Genomic DNA, 17605 nt, shown 5'->3' on the forward strand with positions numbered 1-17605 from the left:
GTCAAGGTTTTGAAAACGGTATAGGTGCAATTTACTCAGAACAAAAGGCCAAACTAATTGTTAACAATGTGGTGACAGAGGAATTTAAGATAGAGAAAGGGACAAGACAAGGCTGCCCAATTTCCCCATTGCTCTTTATTTCGGTCCTGGAGGTCTTGCTAAATATGATCAGAAGGGACCGTTTGATTAAAGGTATACAGGTCGGAGCTAAACAGTACAAATTGAAAGCTTTTGCAGATGACTTAGTACTGACGTTACAGGAGCCAGAATCTAGTACTAAAAGAGTATTAGAATTGATTCAAGAATTTGGTCATGTGGCAGGATTTAAGTTGAACAAGTTAAAAACTAAGGTTCTTGAGAAAAACTTAACACCGATTGAGAAAGAGAGGTTTCAGAAGGAGACAGGTTTAACATTGGTTAAGAAAGTAAAATACCTGGGGGTTAACATGACCGCTAAGAACTTGAATTTATTTAAAGACAATTATGAGAAATGTTGGTCAGAAGTGAAAAAGGATCTAGAAATATGGTCAAATTTGATGGTTTCCTTGTTAGGTCGAATTGCTGTTATAAAGATGAATGTATTGCCAAAAATGTTGTTTTTATTTCAATCATTGCAAATTTTGGACAGGATGGACTGTTTCAAGAAGTGGCAGAGAGATATTTCTAGATTTGTCTGGCAGGGCAAGAAGCCCAGAATAAAATTTAAAATACTAACTGATGCAAAGGAAAGAGGCGGATTTGCCCTGCCAGACCTTAAACTTTACTATGAATCAGCAGCATTCTGCTGGTTGAAAGACTGGCTGCTTCTTGAGAACACGGACATTTTGGACCTAGAAGGTTTTAACAATATTTTTGGGTGGCATGCATATTTGTGGTATGACAAGGTTAAAGCACACAAAGCATTTAAAAACCATATTGTCAGGAAAGCATTGCTTAATGTCTGGATAAGATATAAGGACCTACTTGAAAATAAAACCCCAAGGTGGTTGTCACCGATGGAAGCAAAGGCCCAGAAAAAGCTCAATATGGAGGCCAAATGGCCGAAATATTGGGAAATTCTGGAACAAGAAGGAGACAAACCGAAATTGCAGAGTTTTGAGAAACTAAAAGATAAAGTGCGAGATTGGCTTCATTATTATCAAATAAGGGAGGCTTACAATTTGGATAAAAAAATTGGCTTCCAGGTGGAAAAATCAAAATTGGAAACAGAACTGCTAGATCCCAAAACTAAGATACTTTCAAGAATGTATAACTTGCTGTTGAAATGGAACACTCAGGATGAAACGGTTAAATCTGCTATGATTAAATGGGCACAAGATGTTGGACACAACATTATGTTTGCTGACTGGGAACAGTTGTGGACCACAGGTATGAAATTCACGGCATGCAATGCCTTAAGAGAGAATATTATGAAAATGATATACAGGTGGTACATGACACCAGTCAAGCTTGCAAAAATCTGTCATTTGCCTGATAATAAATGTTGGAAATGTAAAGACAATGAAGGTACATTCTTTCACCTTTGGTGGACGTGCCCAAGGATTAAGGCTTTCTGGGAGATGATATATAATGAAATGAAAAAGGTATTTAAATATACCTTCTTGAAGAAACCAGAGGCCTTTCTCCTGGGCATGGTTGGCCAATTGGCGTCAAAGAAGGATAGAACTCTTTTTATGTACGCTACAACAGCAGCAAGAATACTTATTGCAAAGTATTGGAAGACACAAGATTTACCCACTCTGGAAGAATGGCAGATGAAAGTGATGGACTATATGGAATTGGCGGAAATGACTGGCAGAATCCGAGACCGGGGAGAAGAGTCGGTGGAAGACGATTGGAAGAAATTTAAGGACTATTTACAGAAACACTGCAAAATTAATGAATGTTAAAATGATGTTGGAATGAAATGAAGCGGTTTTAGCAACAATGTTAAAAAGGAGTATGTAAAAATGATTTGTTAATAGATGAAAATATAAGATTATAATATGTTAAGATAAAGAACTAAGATAAAAACAAAGAGGGAAAGGATTTGCTGAACCAACAACTCGAAATGGAATACAAAAAAGGGAGGTGTGAGGAGGTCAGGGAAATAAGTGAATGAAAGGCAAGACATTGAAAGATGGACTTATTTTTTTACTGTTTTTTTTTTCCTTTTTTCTGCTCTGTATTTTGTATTATTTGCTTTTTTTCTTTATTTTCTTATTATTTTTGTAATTTTTTTTGAAATTTGAATAAAATATCACTTTAAAAAAAAAAGAAATGCCTATACAATCAGGAACTCTGCCCTCTGTTCTCCTCTTCAAGTCCTCAAAGTAGGACTTGGGGTTCTGTCTTGCTTGGTTCCCTTGACATTGCAGTCTCCTCTTTCGTTTCTTTCACAGACACCAAAGCTGCAACGTCCGTTACTGGGTTTGCAAGGGCAAGAATGCAACTTCCTGCAGCGATGCAGTCCTTGGGCCACTCTGTCAAGGAATCCACCAGACTGTGGATTCTGAAGTAAACTCAGGATGCAATCCAGGGGCTTGATCTGACCAGATTGCAACAAATGAGCCCACTTTGGAATCTGAGGTCAACAGATTCCCCAACCCTGATCCCCAGGGCTGTGGAACTGGCATGACCCCAGATATTGCTGGATCACAGCTCACATCACCTCTGACAACTGGCCATTGGGAGATGGAGCCTGACAACATCTGGAAGGCATTTAGCTGAAAGCCGCAAGATGCTATCTGAAACAGGAAACCGTTGTTTAGAACCAGAGTCCCTCATCCTCAAGACAATGATCTGTCTGTGTGCTCAGCAAGTGAGACTGTGACTGAGAACCAGCTTGAGTTATCTCTCTCATTGCCCCCTTCCACTTGCTTGCCTTCTGAACATGTGTGGTCATAGATTCATGCTTTTGTCAAGTGCAAATGGACACATGAACAGGGGGTGGGGTGGGTAGAGAGCATTTCCTGGTGCTCCCAGCCAGCGGTCATTTGTGAATAATGTTTGATCCAGAGCTATGCTGGAGCAGATCTGTCTAGTCTGGTATGCAGCTTCCAAACAGTGTCCATTGACATGCTTCTGAGAATAACACATGAGCAAAACACTTTGGCTGACCTGCTCCACCATTCCCCTAGGTATCTGGTACTCTGTGATAGACGGCCTCTGGGCATGGGTGTTCCATTTACAGTGGTACCTCAGGTTAAGTACTTAATTCGTTCTAGAGGTCCGTTCTTAACCTGAAACTGTTCTTAACCTGATGCACCACTTTAGCTAATGGGGCCTCCTGCTGCTGCCGCGCCGCGATTTTTGTTCTCATCCTGAAGCAAAGTTCTTAACCCGAGGTACTATTTCTGGGTTAACGGAGTCTGTAACCTGAAGCGTATGTAACCTGAAGCGATTGTAACCCAAGATACCACTGTATTTATATTGGTTAATACTAATCAAAAGGCACACCTTCCATGAATATTTCTAATTTTTTAAGCTAACCTATATTTGTAAAAAACAAAACCAAAAAACCAAAGTACACTGATCTTGGTAAAAGAAAGGTAAAGTTGTGATTGTCATAAGAAACAGCAAATAATTTGTTTGTTTACAGCACACTAACAAACTGAAATCCTTAGCACGGACAATTCTGTCAAATTTTGTTTTTTCTCAGTTTCTAATTTTTTGTCTTAAATTCCATTCTCCACATTTCTGCAGCAATTTGCAGTTAAAAAACAACAACAAAAAACAACAACCAGGTTTGAGCCACCCTGCTAAATATTTATCCTGCTGTTTTACTGCAGCTTCAATTTAATTTTGATTTCCTACTGATGGTGGATTTGCTGCCCGGTCAAGTACAAGGAGTTACTATTAGTATACTAAGCTCTTAACAACTTCGGACCAGCTTGCTTGCAGGATCGCCTTGCCCCACACGTGACCATTTGGCCACTTTGATTGGTGGAAGCCATATGATGCCTGTTCCACATTTGTAAGAACCGGATAATTTAGTGTGGCAGCACCTACACTCTAGAACTCCCTGCTGACTGAGAATATTTTATTCTCTTGCTAACTATGCTGTTTTAAATGCACATTTTATACTTGACATCCTTCGGTAATGTTTTCTTTTGAATTTTGTTTGTTAACTTTGCTATGTTAAATGTGCTTTCTGTAGTTGACCTCCTTTGCAACATTTTACCATTAAGATAATATTTTAGTTTTCTGTTAATTATGTTGCCTTTGATGTTTTAATGTGTTGTAAACTGCTTTGAGATTTTTTTCTTACAAAAATATAATGTGGTATAAACAAGAAATGAATAATAATATTGATGCGCTCGCTGCGTTGATGCAGCTACGGCCTGGATCGTTTAACTGATGTGAAACCAAAGCATACTGACGGCCGTCACCACCTAAATAAACCGAACAAACCAACTTTCCTCCAGTTCTCTAGTTGCTAGGGAAGGAAAGGATAACACGCAGCAAGATTCATATGTTCATTCATTTGTTTTATTGGGTTACATGTCACCATGCTCTCGAAGCATGCAAAGCATGATTGAGTAGGGTGGGTTTCCCCCCCTCAAAAAGAAAGCAAAGCAATTAATCAGAGATAGTACAAAAGAGCCCTCCCCCTTCAGAAAAACTGCAGCTTTGTAGCATTGTCTCTTTGAACTGACAATTTTGCTGGTGGATCGTGACTACTTGGATCAGGACGCCCTTGTAAGAATACGCTGCATCCACTCCCAAGGGCCATCACAGGAGCACTCTCTGAGAGGAAGCGTGAGGGACATCTCCTCTTAGTGTTTATTTTTTGAACCGACAGCAACAATCACTATAATAATCACGAACATAATTGCTCCAAAGACAATCCCAATGATATTCAGGATGCGGGCCGTGCGGGAAGAGCTTGCAGCTTGATTGATGTTTCCTTCATTGCTGGCGTTTCTCGCCTGGGGAAGGAGAGAGAAATCAGGGCTCAGAGTGGCTTAAGCTAGAACACCTTCCAGCTCCACAACCCAGGGGGAAAGTATGCCTAACTGGTCTGTTGTCATGCATTTGGAGATCAGCACCTGCCATCGGAGCCACCTTCAGCCCCCACGATAAAATATTTGAGGGAGCTGGGCCCCCGCAAAGTCAATGGGCATTCTCATTCAAATGGTATGTGCGCACTGCATCATGTGATTGATTATGCAGGGTGGGGCTCTTTTTTATGTGGAAATTGTTCGGTTTGGTTATGTAGTTGTTGATGTGTTTTATTTATTTTTATGACTACTTTGCTATGTTTGTAACTATGTAAATCTTTTCATATTGTAAGCTGCTTTGAGGATTGTTTTAACTGTGGAAAGATGGCATACAAATAAAATGATGATGATGATGATGATTCTTGCCACCGGTCATGCCCCCTAAATCCACCTCTGTAATAACATCCAGTTATCAGCTCTAGGAAGCAGAGGTGCCAGCTTGCGAGGGCGATTCAGGGAGGAATTATTATTATTATTATTATTATTATTATTATTATTATTATTATTAATACCCTGCCCATCTGGCTGGGTTTTCCCAGCCACTCTGGGCAGCTCCCAACAGAATATTAATAATAATGATAATAAAGTAATAAAACATCAAACATTAAAAACTTCCCTAAACAGGGATGCCTTCAGATGTCTTCTAAAAGTCAAAGAATTCTTTATTTCCTTGCCATCTGATGGGAGGGCATTACACAGGGTGGGTGCCACTATCAAGAAGGCCCTCTGCAGTGTCGTACGCATGATGTCAGGACGTCAGGAGGAGCTGGGGTGGAGGCAAACATGGTGGCCACATTGCTTCAGTTGCCGGCAGCTCCTCCTTTTCCTTCTGTTGGCAGTGCCACTAGCGAGAGGCTGCTTCGACCCCCTCCTCCACGGCAGGAGGAGGAGGGGAAGGAAGTGGCCACTGAAGCCCTGCCACAGTTGTCTCCATGTTTTGCCTCCGTGCCTTCCGTCCTGGGGGGCCTGGGCCTTAACCCAAAAATATAGGCGGGGGGTCAAAAGGGCTGGCACCCTTGCTAGGAAATATCCCAGCTAAACAAAGAGGCTTATTTTTATTTGGTGTATTGTGGGAGTCTACACTTCTCACCTTAACTCTAGCTCACACAACAGTGCAGAAGTGCAGCGTAAAGAAAAGGTATACTTCTAAGGAACAAGTTTGGTCTGGGATTTCCCAGACATATCTGGGATTTGTCCATTGGAAATAGCGTCCGGATGGAATTTCTGAAAATTGGTAAAAAATGTCTGGGAAAACCCAGGGGTATGGCGGCCCACGTCAGAAGTTCCCATGTCCAGATTTTCCATTTTTTGAAATAGGGTAACCCTAAGAAAAGTGAATGGGATGTGGGTGGTGCTGTGGGTTAAACCACAGAGCCTAGGGCTTGCCGATCAGAAGGTCGGCGGTTCGAATCTCCGTAACGGGGTGATCTCCCGTTGCTTTGTCGCAGCTTCTGCCAACCTAGCAATTCAAAAGCACGTCAAAATGCAAGTAGATAAATAGGTACCACTGTGGTGGGAAGATAAACAGTGTTTCCATGCGCTGCTCTGGTTCGCCAGAAGTGGCTTAGTCATGCTGGCCACATGCTCCCTCAGCCAATAAATGAGATGAGCACCGCAACCCCTGCAAAATAATTCTGCTGAGGGCATTGGAAAACAGCACGAAGGGAAGCCTGGAGGGGAAGGTTATCTGCCAGCTCCCAACTTGTCCAAATGCTCTTCCTTCAGATCTCCTCCTTTTTTTATAACACTCTTACCACCACTGCTTCTGGAATGGGTGTAAGCTTGGTGGAGCTGGAGATGAGACCTGGGAGCGTCTCTTTCCAGTATCCTGATCCATTGTGATGTTCCAAATCCATCAAACCTCCTTTGGGGAAGGTTCTCAGGCAGGGTGGAAGGAGAAAGAACTTGCCCATGTGAAGACCACCTGGTGGAAACCCTTACACATATGGTTCTTAATTGTAAACTATATGCTGATCTCCATCAGCAATTTCTAGATCAACTCTGCATCCCCAAATGGAAACCAGAGTTGGAGGTCATACATTTTATATTACTGGGGAATAATCAGGAGCTTACCAAGTTAGTGGCTAAATATCTCTATTTGGTTTTTTGTCGTTGAAATACACTGCAGACGTCTTATCTCCCTGGAGACCTAGAGATGTGACGATAGACTGCTCTGCTGCCTTTCTTTTAGCAAATGTTTTGTGCCACTGGGGAAGTGGTAATTCTGTATTGATTTGTTTTGGATGTTTGGATGTGATGCCAATAAAAGGTTTGACGATGATTGTGAAGTTCTCCACCCAACTGATGCCCCAAGCACAATGGGAGACCTGTGGGCCCAGAGTTCTCGGACAGACTAGAATTTAAGGCCAGGTCTTGGAGAAAGACTAGATCCAAAGGCACCCTGTGGCAACGGCAAAACAAGTTGCAGCTCTTCAGTGCCCCCTGGCTTACGAGAAGCATCCCTGGAAAACACAATGTCATGCCCTCCAACATTCCCAAGATAAAAACAGGGACATTCTATCACTATCACTGCTTTGAGCATTTCCTTCTGGTCAGTAAAGGTAAAGGTACCCCTGCGCGTATGGGCCAGTCGTGTCCAACTCTGGGGTTGCGCGCTCATCTCGCTCTAGAGGCCGTGAGCCGGTGCCGTCTGAAGACACTTCCGGGTCACGTGGCCAGCGTGACGAAGCTGCAGCTGGCGAGCCAGCACCAGCGCAGCACACGGAAACGCCGTTTACCTTCCCACTATAAAGCGGTACCTATTTATCTTCTTGCACTTAGGGGTGCTTTCGAACTGCTAGGTGGGCAGGAGCTGGGACCGAACGACGGGAGCTCACCCCGCCGCGGGGATTCAAACCGCCGACCATATGATCGGCAAGTCCTAGGCGCTGAGGTTTTACCCACAGTGCCACCCGCGTCCCTTCTGGTCAGTACAAAAGCTAGTAGAGGAAACATGCAAAACTGCAGTATTTAAAACACAAAAATCTTTGTATTTATGTATTGTCTTTAAGGAAGCCTCAGGGGAAAAGGAAACCCGTATCAGTAAATACAGCTAATTAGCAGTGATACTGATGTGGACTGGAAAAGCTCTGTTTTCATCTGTTGAATGTCGGAGGGTATGCAATGTTTGGTTGCTGACCCGCTGATTTACTTTATCTGTCCTGATTTGATTGTATGGGTGGATCTAGCAATGTTCCTTACAGCTTTAAGTTGTTGATTGTCCTCCTCCCTGGGGTCATTTGCAGCGAAGGGAGTATATGGCAGAGCTCCTCAGCCAAGAATGTTGCGGCTGTCGGATCTGCCTTGGGAGCACACAGTCCGCGTGGGAGAAAAACCTTGCCTAAATTTTTGGAAGAGCACATCTGTCTCCCTTTCCGATGCTCTCCCTCATCCTTCCACTTTGTTTAAAAGAACCATATGCTGTTAAGCCATTTTGGAGCTGTGTGAAAAGCTTTTGTATTTACTGTATTATTCTTATTAGTAAGCTGGTGTACAGGACTTGGGTGGTGCTGTGGGTTAAACCACAGAGCCTAGAACTTGCCGATCAGAAGGTCGGCGGTTCAAATCCCTGCAATGGGGTGAGCTCCCATTGCTCGGTCCCTGCTCCTGCCAACCTAGCAGTTCAAAAGCACATCAAAGTGCAAGTAGATAAATAGGTACCGCTCCAGCAGGAAGGTAAACGGCGTTTCCGTGCGCTGCTCTGCTTCGCCAGAAGCGGCTTAGTGATGCTGGCCACATGACTGGAAGCTGTACGCCGGCTCCCTCGGCCAGTAAAGTGAGATGAGCACCGCAACCCCAGAGTCGGTCACGACTGGACCTAATGGTCAGGGGTCCCTTTACCTTTACCTTTAACCTGGTATACATGGTTTGCCCACTCCTCAATTAATCCCCACAGCAACCCGGTGAGGTAGGTTAGGCTGAGAGTGAGTGACTTGCTCAAGGTCACCCAGGGAGCTTCATGGCAGAGTGGGGATTCGAACCCTGGTCTCCCAGTCCTAGTCTGACACTCCTTAATGGCTACACCACACTGGCTCTCTATTTATGACCACATTTGACTGTTGTTAATAGAAAGCAGAAGCGGAACTTGCAAAGCTGCCTTGCATAGAGTCGATTGAGCCATCCAACTCAGTATCACCAACTACACCGCAGTCTTCATCAGCCTGGTGCCCTCCAGACTCTCTTGGTTGCTGGATTGATGGAGTTGTAGTCCAAAACACCAGGAGGGCACCAAGGCTGGTTGAGACTGGCTAGCTAACAGTGCTCCATGGTTTCAACAAGAATCTTTCCCAGCCCTTCCCAGAGATGCTCCTGGGATCCATGGCAAGCAATGCCGTTGCTCTACCAGTGAGTTGCAGCCCTTCCCAGTGAGGCCAGGTGGCAAAGCCCAACAGTACCTAAGAGATCACAGGCTGCCCGCCGCCTTAGGGAGAGGCTAGTCCTAGGGATATGCAGAGGTTCTCTTTTCTAAGCCACCAGGACTGCAAAAGGCGAGCATCTGTTAAGCTGGAGTGATTTCCCACCCCCCTTCCTAATGAAATAGTTAGCATCTGTATTGAATTTGAAACTGTTCCTGATGGGTGCAGTTGTTTCAACTGTTTTTAGGCACGCAATTGTTTTGTGCATCTTTTAATTGTATTGTGAAATCGCTTCCAGCCCTCTAGTCTCCAAAAAGTTGCAAAATGGATTCCCAAGTGGCATTTTGTAAACTCTTTCTCCTGGTTCCGATTCTCTCATTTGCAGCAGACACACCAGACAGCTCCATAAGCCAGTGTGTGTGTTTGGCATGCGGGCAGGGAGAGTACTTTTGTTTTTCAAACCCTGCCAGACTCAATCTTTTCTCCAGATGCTCTCATGGCCCATGCATCTGTGGGGTTCAAGAAACACCCCGCACCCCACCCCTGGCTGGTGGCTTAGGGCAAAGCATTAAACATTTACAATTTGATTAGAGATCGATCCATCTTTTTCTAAACTGCAAAGCTGTGTCTTAGAATCATAGAATGCTGGAACTCTAGTGTTGGAAGGGACCCTGGAAGTCATCTAATCTGACCCCCTGCAATGCAGGAATCTCAACTAAAGTATCCATGGCAGCTGGCGACCCAACCTCTGCTTAAAAACATCCAAGAAAGGAGAGTTCACCACCTCTCGTGGGAGTCTGTTCCACTGCCAAACAGCTCTTGCCATCAGAAAGTTATTCCTGATGTTTAGTTAGAATCTCCATTCTTGTAATGTGAAGCCATGAGTTCGAGTCCTACCCTCCAGAGAGAAAACAAGCTTGTTCCCTCTTCCATGTGACAGCCCTTTAGATGCCTGAAGATGACTAACATATCTCTTCTCGGTGTCAGGGGGAGTGTTACCCTAACCAGCACAGGCTGAATCCCTCTTCCCTGTTCTGCCTTCTGACTGACCAAGAGCAGCTCTGTCTTGTATGGATTAAGTTTCCATTTGCTCACTCACATCTAGTCCATCACTGATGGCAAACACCAGTTTAGAACCAAGGCAGCTTCTGTGGATTCAGGTGGGGAGGAGAAATAGAGCTGGGTGTCATCAGCATATTGATGACACCCAACCCTGAAGCTCTGGACAACCTCTCCCAGTGGTTTCATGTAATTGATAAATAGCATAGGGAAGAGAACAGAACCCTGAAGGACCCCACAGCCAATGTCCAAGGTGTCAAACAGGAGCCCACCCCCCTTTTCTGGGTTCACTGCTCCAGGAAGGAACAGAACCACCATAGAAGAATGCCTCCAAGTCCCATCCCACCAGCGTGGTCCAGAAGGATACCATGGTTGATGGTACTGAAAGCTGCTAATAGAAATGTGTGTTGTTCCCAACAGCCAATATTTGCATCTTCCATCCCTGCACCAAACTTTTGCAGAGAATTAAAAAAAGGGGGGAAGGACAGATGAAATCTACTAGCAATTCCAAAATTCACGAATGTCCTTAATTTGCAAAGCAATCTACTACACTGGCTTGCGTCTTTGAGAAATATTTTCATGCCTGCCAACACGAAAAGCCCTCCACAACATCCAGACACAAACCACACCACACTCAAAAATGCAAAGCCCTTTTACAAATCCATTCTCCAGGGCAGTTAGAAATCTGTGATCAAACGTTTCATGTTGAGGAAATTGTTGGGATTTTTAATGGAGGAAGACATTGTGCATAAAGTACGCACAAGCGTACTAAACATTCACACATGTGCACATATAAATGCAAACATCCCTCCTCTGCCCAATGGATGTTTTTAAGAGCTGGATGTTCAGCATTCTCTTCTGCAGAGCGAGGCAAAGAACCCCAAAGTAGACTCACCTGGAGAGAGAAGACGAGAGCTGCGATTCCAAGTGGCAGACAGCAACACAGCAGGTTGAAGATAGAAAGGGCAAGGTACGAATTAACATTTCTCTGGGATGCTTCCATCTTCAGAGGTGATCTTGTCTTGAATTGCTCTCTCTGCTGCTGGGCTTTGACCAAAAACACTGACGCCAGCAAAAGCTTGACTTCAGTCTTATCCCGCACTGGGGGAGTAGCCACTGGGAATGAACACCCTTCTGATGCTTCCCGAGCTCGCAGACCAGTGCAGGACTTAGAAACAGCTCTTTAAAAAGCAAGGGAATCAAAATTGCACAATGAACGCAGTTATATCTGGGGAGGAAGAGAGCAGGGAGGGGTGACTGGGAGGGTGCTGGCAGTACGCTGAGGCCAACCCATGGGCAGGGAAAGCAGAACCCTTCTGAATTGGCATCCCAGAGAGTTTCGCTTGGTTTAATTTACATCAGGTTCCCCCAAAATCCTGGGGAATTTATCCTTCTGAGTACTTGGTCGACAATTCCTCCAACCTGGGGAATTGTGGTTGTCCTACCAGCCAGCCTTGAGGTCTGTGGCTGCCGTTGCTGAATGCCAGGTCAGCTCTGAATAAGACCTCCAAAATCCATGATCTCACCCCCATCTGTGCCCACCTGGGTACTCAGGGCAGCATCAGGGCAGACTGGAGGATCGGGGACGGGGAGTTGCTGTAGTCTACAGAGATTCCATCTCTCTCTCCAGGATCTCTTTCCAGTTGTGGGGGGAATCTAGAGTGTGTATTCCTGGCACTGGGCAATCAGAACAGATGAGAGATTCCTCTGGTTTACTGCCCACCTCACTGCCCAGCAGTCTCCCTGCCTGAACTGACAGAGCTGGTCTCAGAGGCAGTGTTGAGGACTCCCAAGCTGCTGGTTTGGGGGACTTCAACATCCATACCGAGGCGACTGTCTCTGGGGTGGCTCAGCACTTCATGGATGCCATGACGACCATGGGGCTGTCCCAACGTGTCACCGGCCCAACATATGTGGCAGGCCACACTCTGGACCTTGTTTTCTCAACTGGGCAGTAAGAGGGTGGTTTGGATGGCATGCATATCTTTGGTATGGAAAAACCAAAGTACATAAGGGATTCCTGAACCATGTGGTAAGAAAATCAATTTATGCTATATGGGAAAAAATTAAAAATCTTTTAGAAGGTAGAACTCCATGGTGGTTATCACCATTAGAAGCAATATCAGTTAAAAAAAAAAAGGAAGGTGAATGGGCAACTTACAAAGAGCTATTAACCGAAATAGGAAACCAATTGAAGGTGAAAAAAATTGAGTATATAAGACATTTATTAACAGATTGGTTACAATACCACCTACTAAATGATTTGGGTTGATCAAAGGATTGGGTTTCAGTAAAGAACTGTCAAGGTTTGAAAAGGATTTGTTGGGAAATAATGAGGAACTATTGTTAAAAAAATGTACAAACTGTTGTTGGAATGGGAAAGCTGTTTCACTTCCTGGTGGGGCGGTGTTGCGGTCAGGCCATGTGGCCTCCACACACAGTGGGGGCTGGCGAAACCCCGCGTCATGGCCCCCAGCTGGCCAATCCGGTCGACCAGGGGGCATGGATTATCCATTTTAAACAGCCAAGGGGATCTCCCTTCTTGTACTGGCTTCCGCACATCTACTAGGCTTCAACAGATCTACCGACCATCTGTTTCGTTTTGCTGTACGTCAGGTCTACTGGCTGTGAGAGCAGTCGCTTGTCTCATTTGGTTTTCATTGTGATCTTCTTCGGGGTCCTTTACCCACAATCTGTGTACACAACAGTTGGACTGTACAGTTGTCCAGTTATTCACACGTAAGGTTCAATGAGTGTACAGTCTGGTACATAATACAGTCATTCCTTGGGTTACAGACGCTTCATGTTGCGTGTTTTCGGGTTACGGACGTGCCAAAACCCAGAAGTACTGGAATGGGTTACTTCCAGTTTTCGGTGCTTGCACATGCGCAGAAACACTAAATCGTGCTTTGCGCATGCGCAGAAGCGCCAAATCACAACCTGCGCATGCGCAGATGCTGTGCTGTGGGTTGTGAACGTGCCTCCCGCACGGATCACGTTCGCAACCTGAGTGTCCACAATAGTTGAGCTATGCAAAGCAACAAGTGCACACTCAAAGAAACAGTTGCACATGTGTAGAGACAGCTTGTACCAATCTTCAGTGCAATGTGTGAACAAGCACTGTGGAGTAGGACTTGCTGTGGGAGAGGGTCTTGTTCGAAGAGCTGGCACTGGGATGTGGATGAAAGCCTCCCACAGGCTAGCTGCGACCCACATTTGTTCCACTCCTGCCCTTCTAGTGCGTGGTTGCATTCCTGATTTGGGGGACCTGTAATGTACATCTGATCTTCAGTGTCAGCATTATGACTTCCAGTGTCTTTAAGAGGCCCGTCTTCCGGTCACAACCAAACACTGCTGTAGTCTTTTACACGGCCGCATCACAGCTGCTCATGCAAGATAGTGCTTCTCCTTTTCTCTGGAACAGGAGAGATTCTTTTACTCCATTGGCCAGAGGCCTCTGAGACTGCCAAGTGGGTCGCTTACCAATGGGGCTTGGAAATCCCCTTTTCTTCGCAGGAACCCTTTTCTATTTTTATTTCCAACGTGTGGGGCTTTCCTTCCTATGTTGTTGTTGTTTAGTCGTTTAGTCGTGTCCGACTCTTCGTGACCCCATGGACCAGAGTGTGCCAGGCACTCCTGTCTTCCACTGCCTCCCGCAGTTTGGTCAAACTCATGTTGGTAGGTTCAAGAACACTGTCCAACTATCTCATCCTCTGTCATCCCCTTCTCCTTGTGCCCTCAATCTTTCCCAGCATCAGGGTCTTTTCTCTTCTCATGAGGTGGCCAAAGTATTGGAGCCTCAGCTTCAGGATCTGTCCTTCCAGTGAGCACTCAGGGCTGATTTCCTTCAGAATGGATAGGTTTGATCTTCTTGCAGTCCATGGGACTTCCTTCCTATACTCCTGTTTAATTCTCTAGACTGCATTGTCTCCCTTCACCTTACCACATGGCATACAGCGGTACCTCGGGTTAAGTACTTAATTTGTTCTGGAGGTCTGTTCTTAACCTGAAACTGTTCTTAACCTGAAGCACCACTTTAGCTAATGGGGCCTCCTGCTGCTACTGCACCGCCACTGCACGATTTCTGTTCTCATCCTGAAGCAAAGTTCTTAACCCGAGGTAATATTTCTGGGTTAGCGGAGTCTGTAACCTGAAGAGTATGTAACCCGAGGTACCACTGTATTTCCTTAGTCGCTCCTCGCTGGGCGTTACCCCCGGAATTAAGCACATTCTTCTCTGGCTGGGTCTGGCAGACCCAGACTAGTCTTCTTCCTAGCTTCCCTGTCATGTTCTTCTTCCAACATCTATTCCCTTCTACTCACAAGTTTCCTAGCGCCTTTCTCCCAGCACTCCTGCATCTTGCCTTTTAGGTAGAGACTTGGCTTTTTATTGCTTGACAGCTGCTGCCGTCCAGCTTCCTCTGCCCTGGCTCACTAGTGATTTAATTTGTTTTCTGCTGGGAGAGGAATGTCAGGGGAGGCAGATGGAGCCACCTGTTTTCCTTCTGTCTCCTTGGGCCTTTTCAAAAGATGATTTATTGCTTGTTCTCCGTCACCACCAGCTGGCAATGAAACGCAATTGCAGCACCAGCCTCTCAAGTGTGTACAGGTGCTGAAGTTTCTTGGGAATAGTGTGTCTTTAATTAAAAGCTTCTTCCTTCCAGGTTCTGCTCCTTTTACTGCCTCCTAGCAGCTTGGCTAAGGCCAGGCACACCTTGGATGTCCTCAGGGCTCTCTGCTTCTACCTAGACAAAACAGGGGTATTCAGGAAATCAGAAGCTCTGCTTGTTTTGTTTGGGGGTGTCGCACTGGGATGGAAAGTATCCACCTCTGCTGTTTCCAAGTGGCTTAAGGAGACTATTGCCTAGGCCAGACATGGTCAAACTTGGCCCTCCAGATGTTTTGGGCAAACAGCCCTGTGAACCTCAGATGAACAGTGGTATAGAAACATTATTATTATTATTATTATTATTATTATTATTAATAATAATAATAATAAATTTCCCTTTGGTTTTTCTTTTCTTTTTCTTAAAAACACAAACTCAAATCTAAAACACCACACTAATTGAATCCTGAAACCCAGCACACCAGGGAGATTATCATTCTCTCATTGTTACCTACATTTTACTATCATTACCTGCAGTGCTTTTCTTCTAAGAAAAAAGGTGCCGGTACAAGACAAGCTCTGTTTATCACCAAAGGAAACCCCTCTGATTGGGTACCTTACACAAGCATGAAGGAGCTGCAGGAATTTTTTTGGGGGTAGTGATGGTGCCTAGAAGAAAACACTCCAAATAATTAGGATTTATGAAATTATGCATTGCATGAGCAAAGTGGAGAGAATGCTGAAAGCGGGTGTAATAAAGCAACCAAACACAAACGTTTGTAATCCTAGGCTACCCTGTTCCAGGAATAAGCAATTCCAGTTGCTGGCTTTCTCTGAAAGCTGAGGCTGGAAATAGACAAGAGGCAACCAAGGTTATCCTGTCTACAGGGTGCCCCCTTGACCAGGGTGCTCCCTTGGGAAGAAGCAGGGACAGCCAGTGAGATTCACAGAAGTGAAGTGTCAGCGATCAGGATGGGACTAGGACAAGCATCTTTATGAAGAGAAAAGGTAGGCACTGGCGGAGGGCCCTGCTAGATGTGATGCTAAATGTGTGCTTGCATGTGATAGTGGAGGGATGCGGGTGGTGCTGTGGGTTAAACCACAGAGCCTAGGACTTGCAGATCAGAAGGTCAGCGGTTTGAATCCCCGCGACAGAGTGAGCTCCCGTTGCTCAGTCCCTGCTCCTGCCAACCTAGCAGTTCGAAAGCACGTCAAAGTGCAAGTAGATAAATAGGTACCGCTCCGGCGAGAAGGTAAACGCCGTTTCCGTGTGCTGCTCTGCTTCGCCAGAAGTGGCTTAGTCATGCTGGCTACATGACCCGGAAGCCGTACGTCGGCTCCCTCGGCCAATAAAGCGAGATGAGCGCCGCAACCCCAGAGTCGGTCACGACTGGACCTAGTGGTCAGGGGTCCCTTTACCTTTACCTATGTGATAGTGGTTGGTCTGCAAGCACACACACACACACACACACACACACACTCAGACACACACTTGCCAGTGCAGATACAGTGGTACCTTGGGTTACATACACTTCAGGTTACAGACGCTTCAGGTTACAGACTCTGCTAACCCAGAAATAGTACCTCAGGTTAAGAACTTTGCTTCAGAATGAGAACAGAAATCATGCTCCAGCAGCGCGGCAACACCGGGAGGCCCCATTAGCTAAAGTGGTACCTCAGGTTACCCAAGGTGGTTGTCACCAATGGAAGCAAAGGCACTGAAAAAGTCCAATATGGAGGCCAAATGGCCGAAATATTGGGAAATATTGGAACAAGAAGGAGACAAACTGAAATTGCAGAGTTTCGAGAAATTAAAAGACAAGGTGCGAGATTGGCTTCATTATTTTCAAATAAGAGAGGCCTATAATTCGGATAAAAAAATAGGCTTCCAGGTGGAAAAATCAAAATTGGAAACTGAATTGTTAGAACCCAAAACTAAAACACTTTCAAGAATGTATAACTTGCTGCTAAAATGGAACACGCAGGATGAAACAGTTAAATCTGCTATGATTAAATGGGCACAAGATGTCGGTCATAACATCATGTTTGCTGACTGGGAACAGTTGTGGACCACAGGTATGAAATTTACGGCATGTAATGCCCTAAGAGAGAATATTATGAAAATGATATACAGGTGGTACATAACACCAGTCAAGCTTGCAAAAATCTATCATTTGCCCGATAATAAATGTTGGAAGTGTAAAGAAAATGAAGGAACATTCTTTCACCTTTGGTGGACGTGCCCAAAGATTAAGGCTTTCTGGGAGATGATTTATAACGAAATGAAAAAAGTATTTAAATATACATTCCTTAAGAAGCCAGAGGCCTTTCTCTTGGGCATGGTCGGCCAATTGGTGCCAAAGAAGGACAGAACCTTCTTTATGTATGCAACAACAGCAGCAAGAATTCTCATCGCAAAGTATTGGAAGACACAAGAGCTACCCACCCTGGAAGAGTGGCAGATGAAGTTGATGGACTATATGGAATTGGCGGAAATGACTGGCAGAATCCGAGACCTGGGAGAAGAGTTGGTGGAAGAAGACTGGAAGAAATTTAAAGACTATCTTCGGAAATACTGTAAAATTAATGAATGTTAAAATTATG

At 45.0% G+C, this 17605-nt stretch overlaps 2 long non-coding RNA genes across 2 annotated transcripts in view; one reads left to right on the forward strand and one right to left on the reverse strand.

Moving 5' to 3' along the window:
- The window catches only part of LOC310750802, a 375302-nt gene that overhangs the window by 84179 nt on the left and 273518 nt on the right, over window positions 1-17605 (forward strand). Inside the window, exon 2 of the long non-coding RNA XR_014542289.1 lies at window positions 112-284. This is a non-coding gene — a long non-coding RNA (uncharacterized lncRNA). The remainder of the gene's footprint in view (window positions 1-111; window positions 285-17605) is intronic.
- Window positions 4449-12241, reverse strand: LOC310750711. The gene is made up of 2 exons (XR_014542158.1): window positions 11292-12241; window positions 4449-4910 (listed from the first exon to the last, which is right to left on the reverse strand). It is a non-coding gene; the product is annotated as an uncharacterized lncRNA (long non-coding RNA).

This window comes from Podarcis filfolensis, assembly GCF_964270895.1.
Source record: "Podarcis filfolensis genome assembly, chromosome: 15".
NCBI lineage: Eukaryota > Metazoa > Chordata > Lepidosauria > Squamata > Lacertidae > Podarcis > Podarcis filfolensis.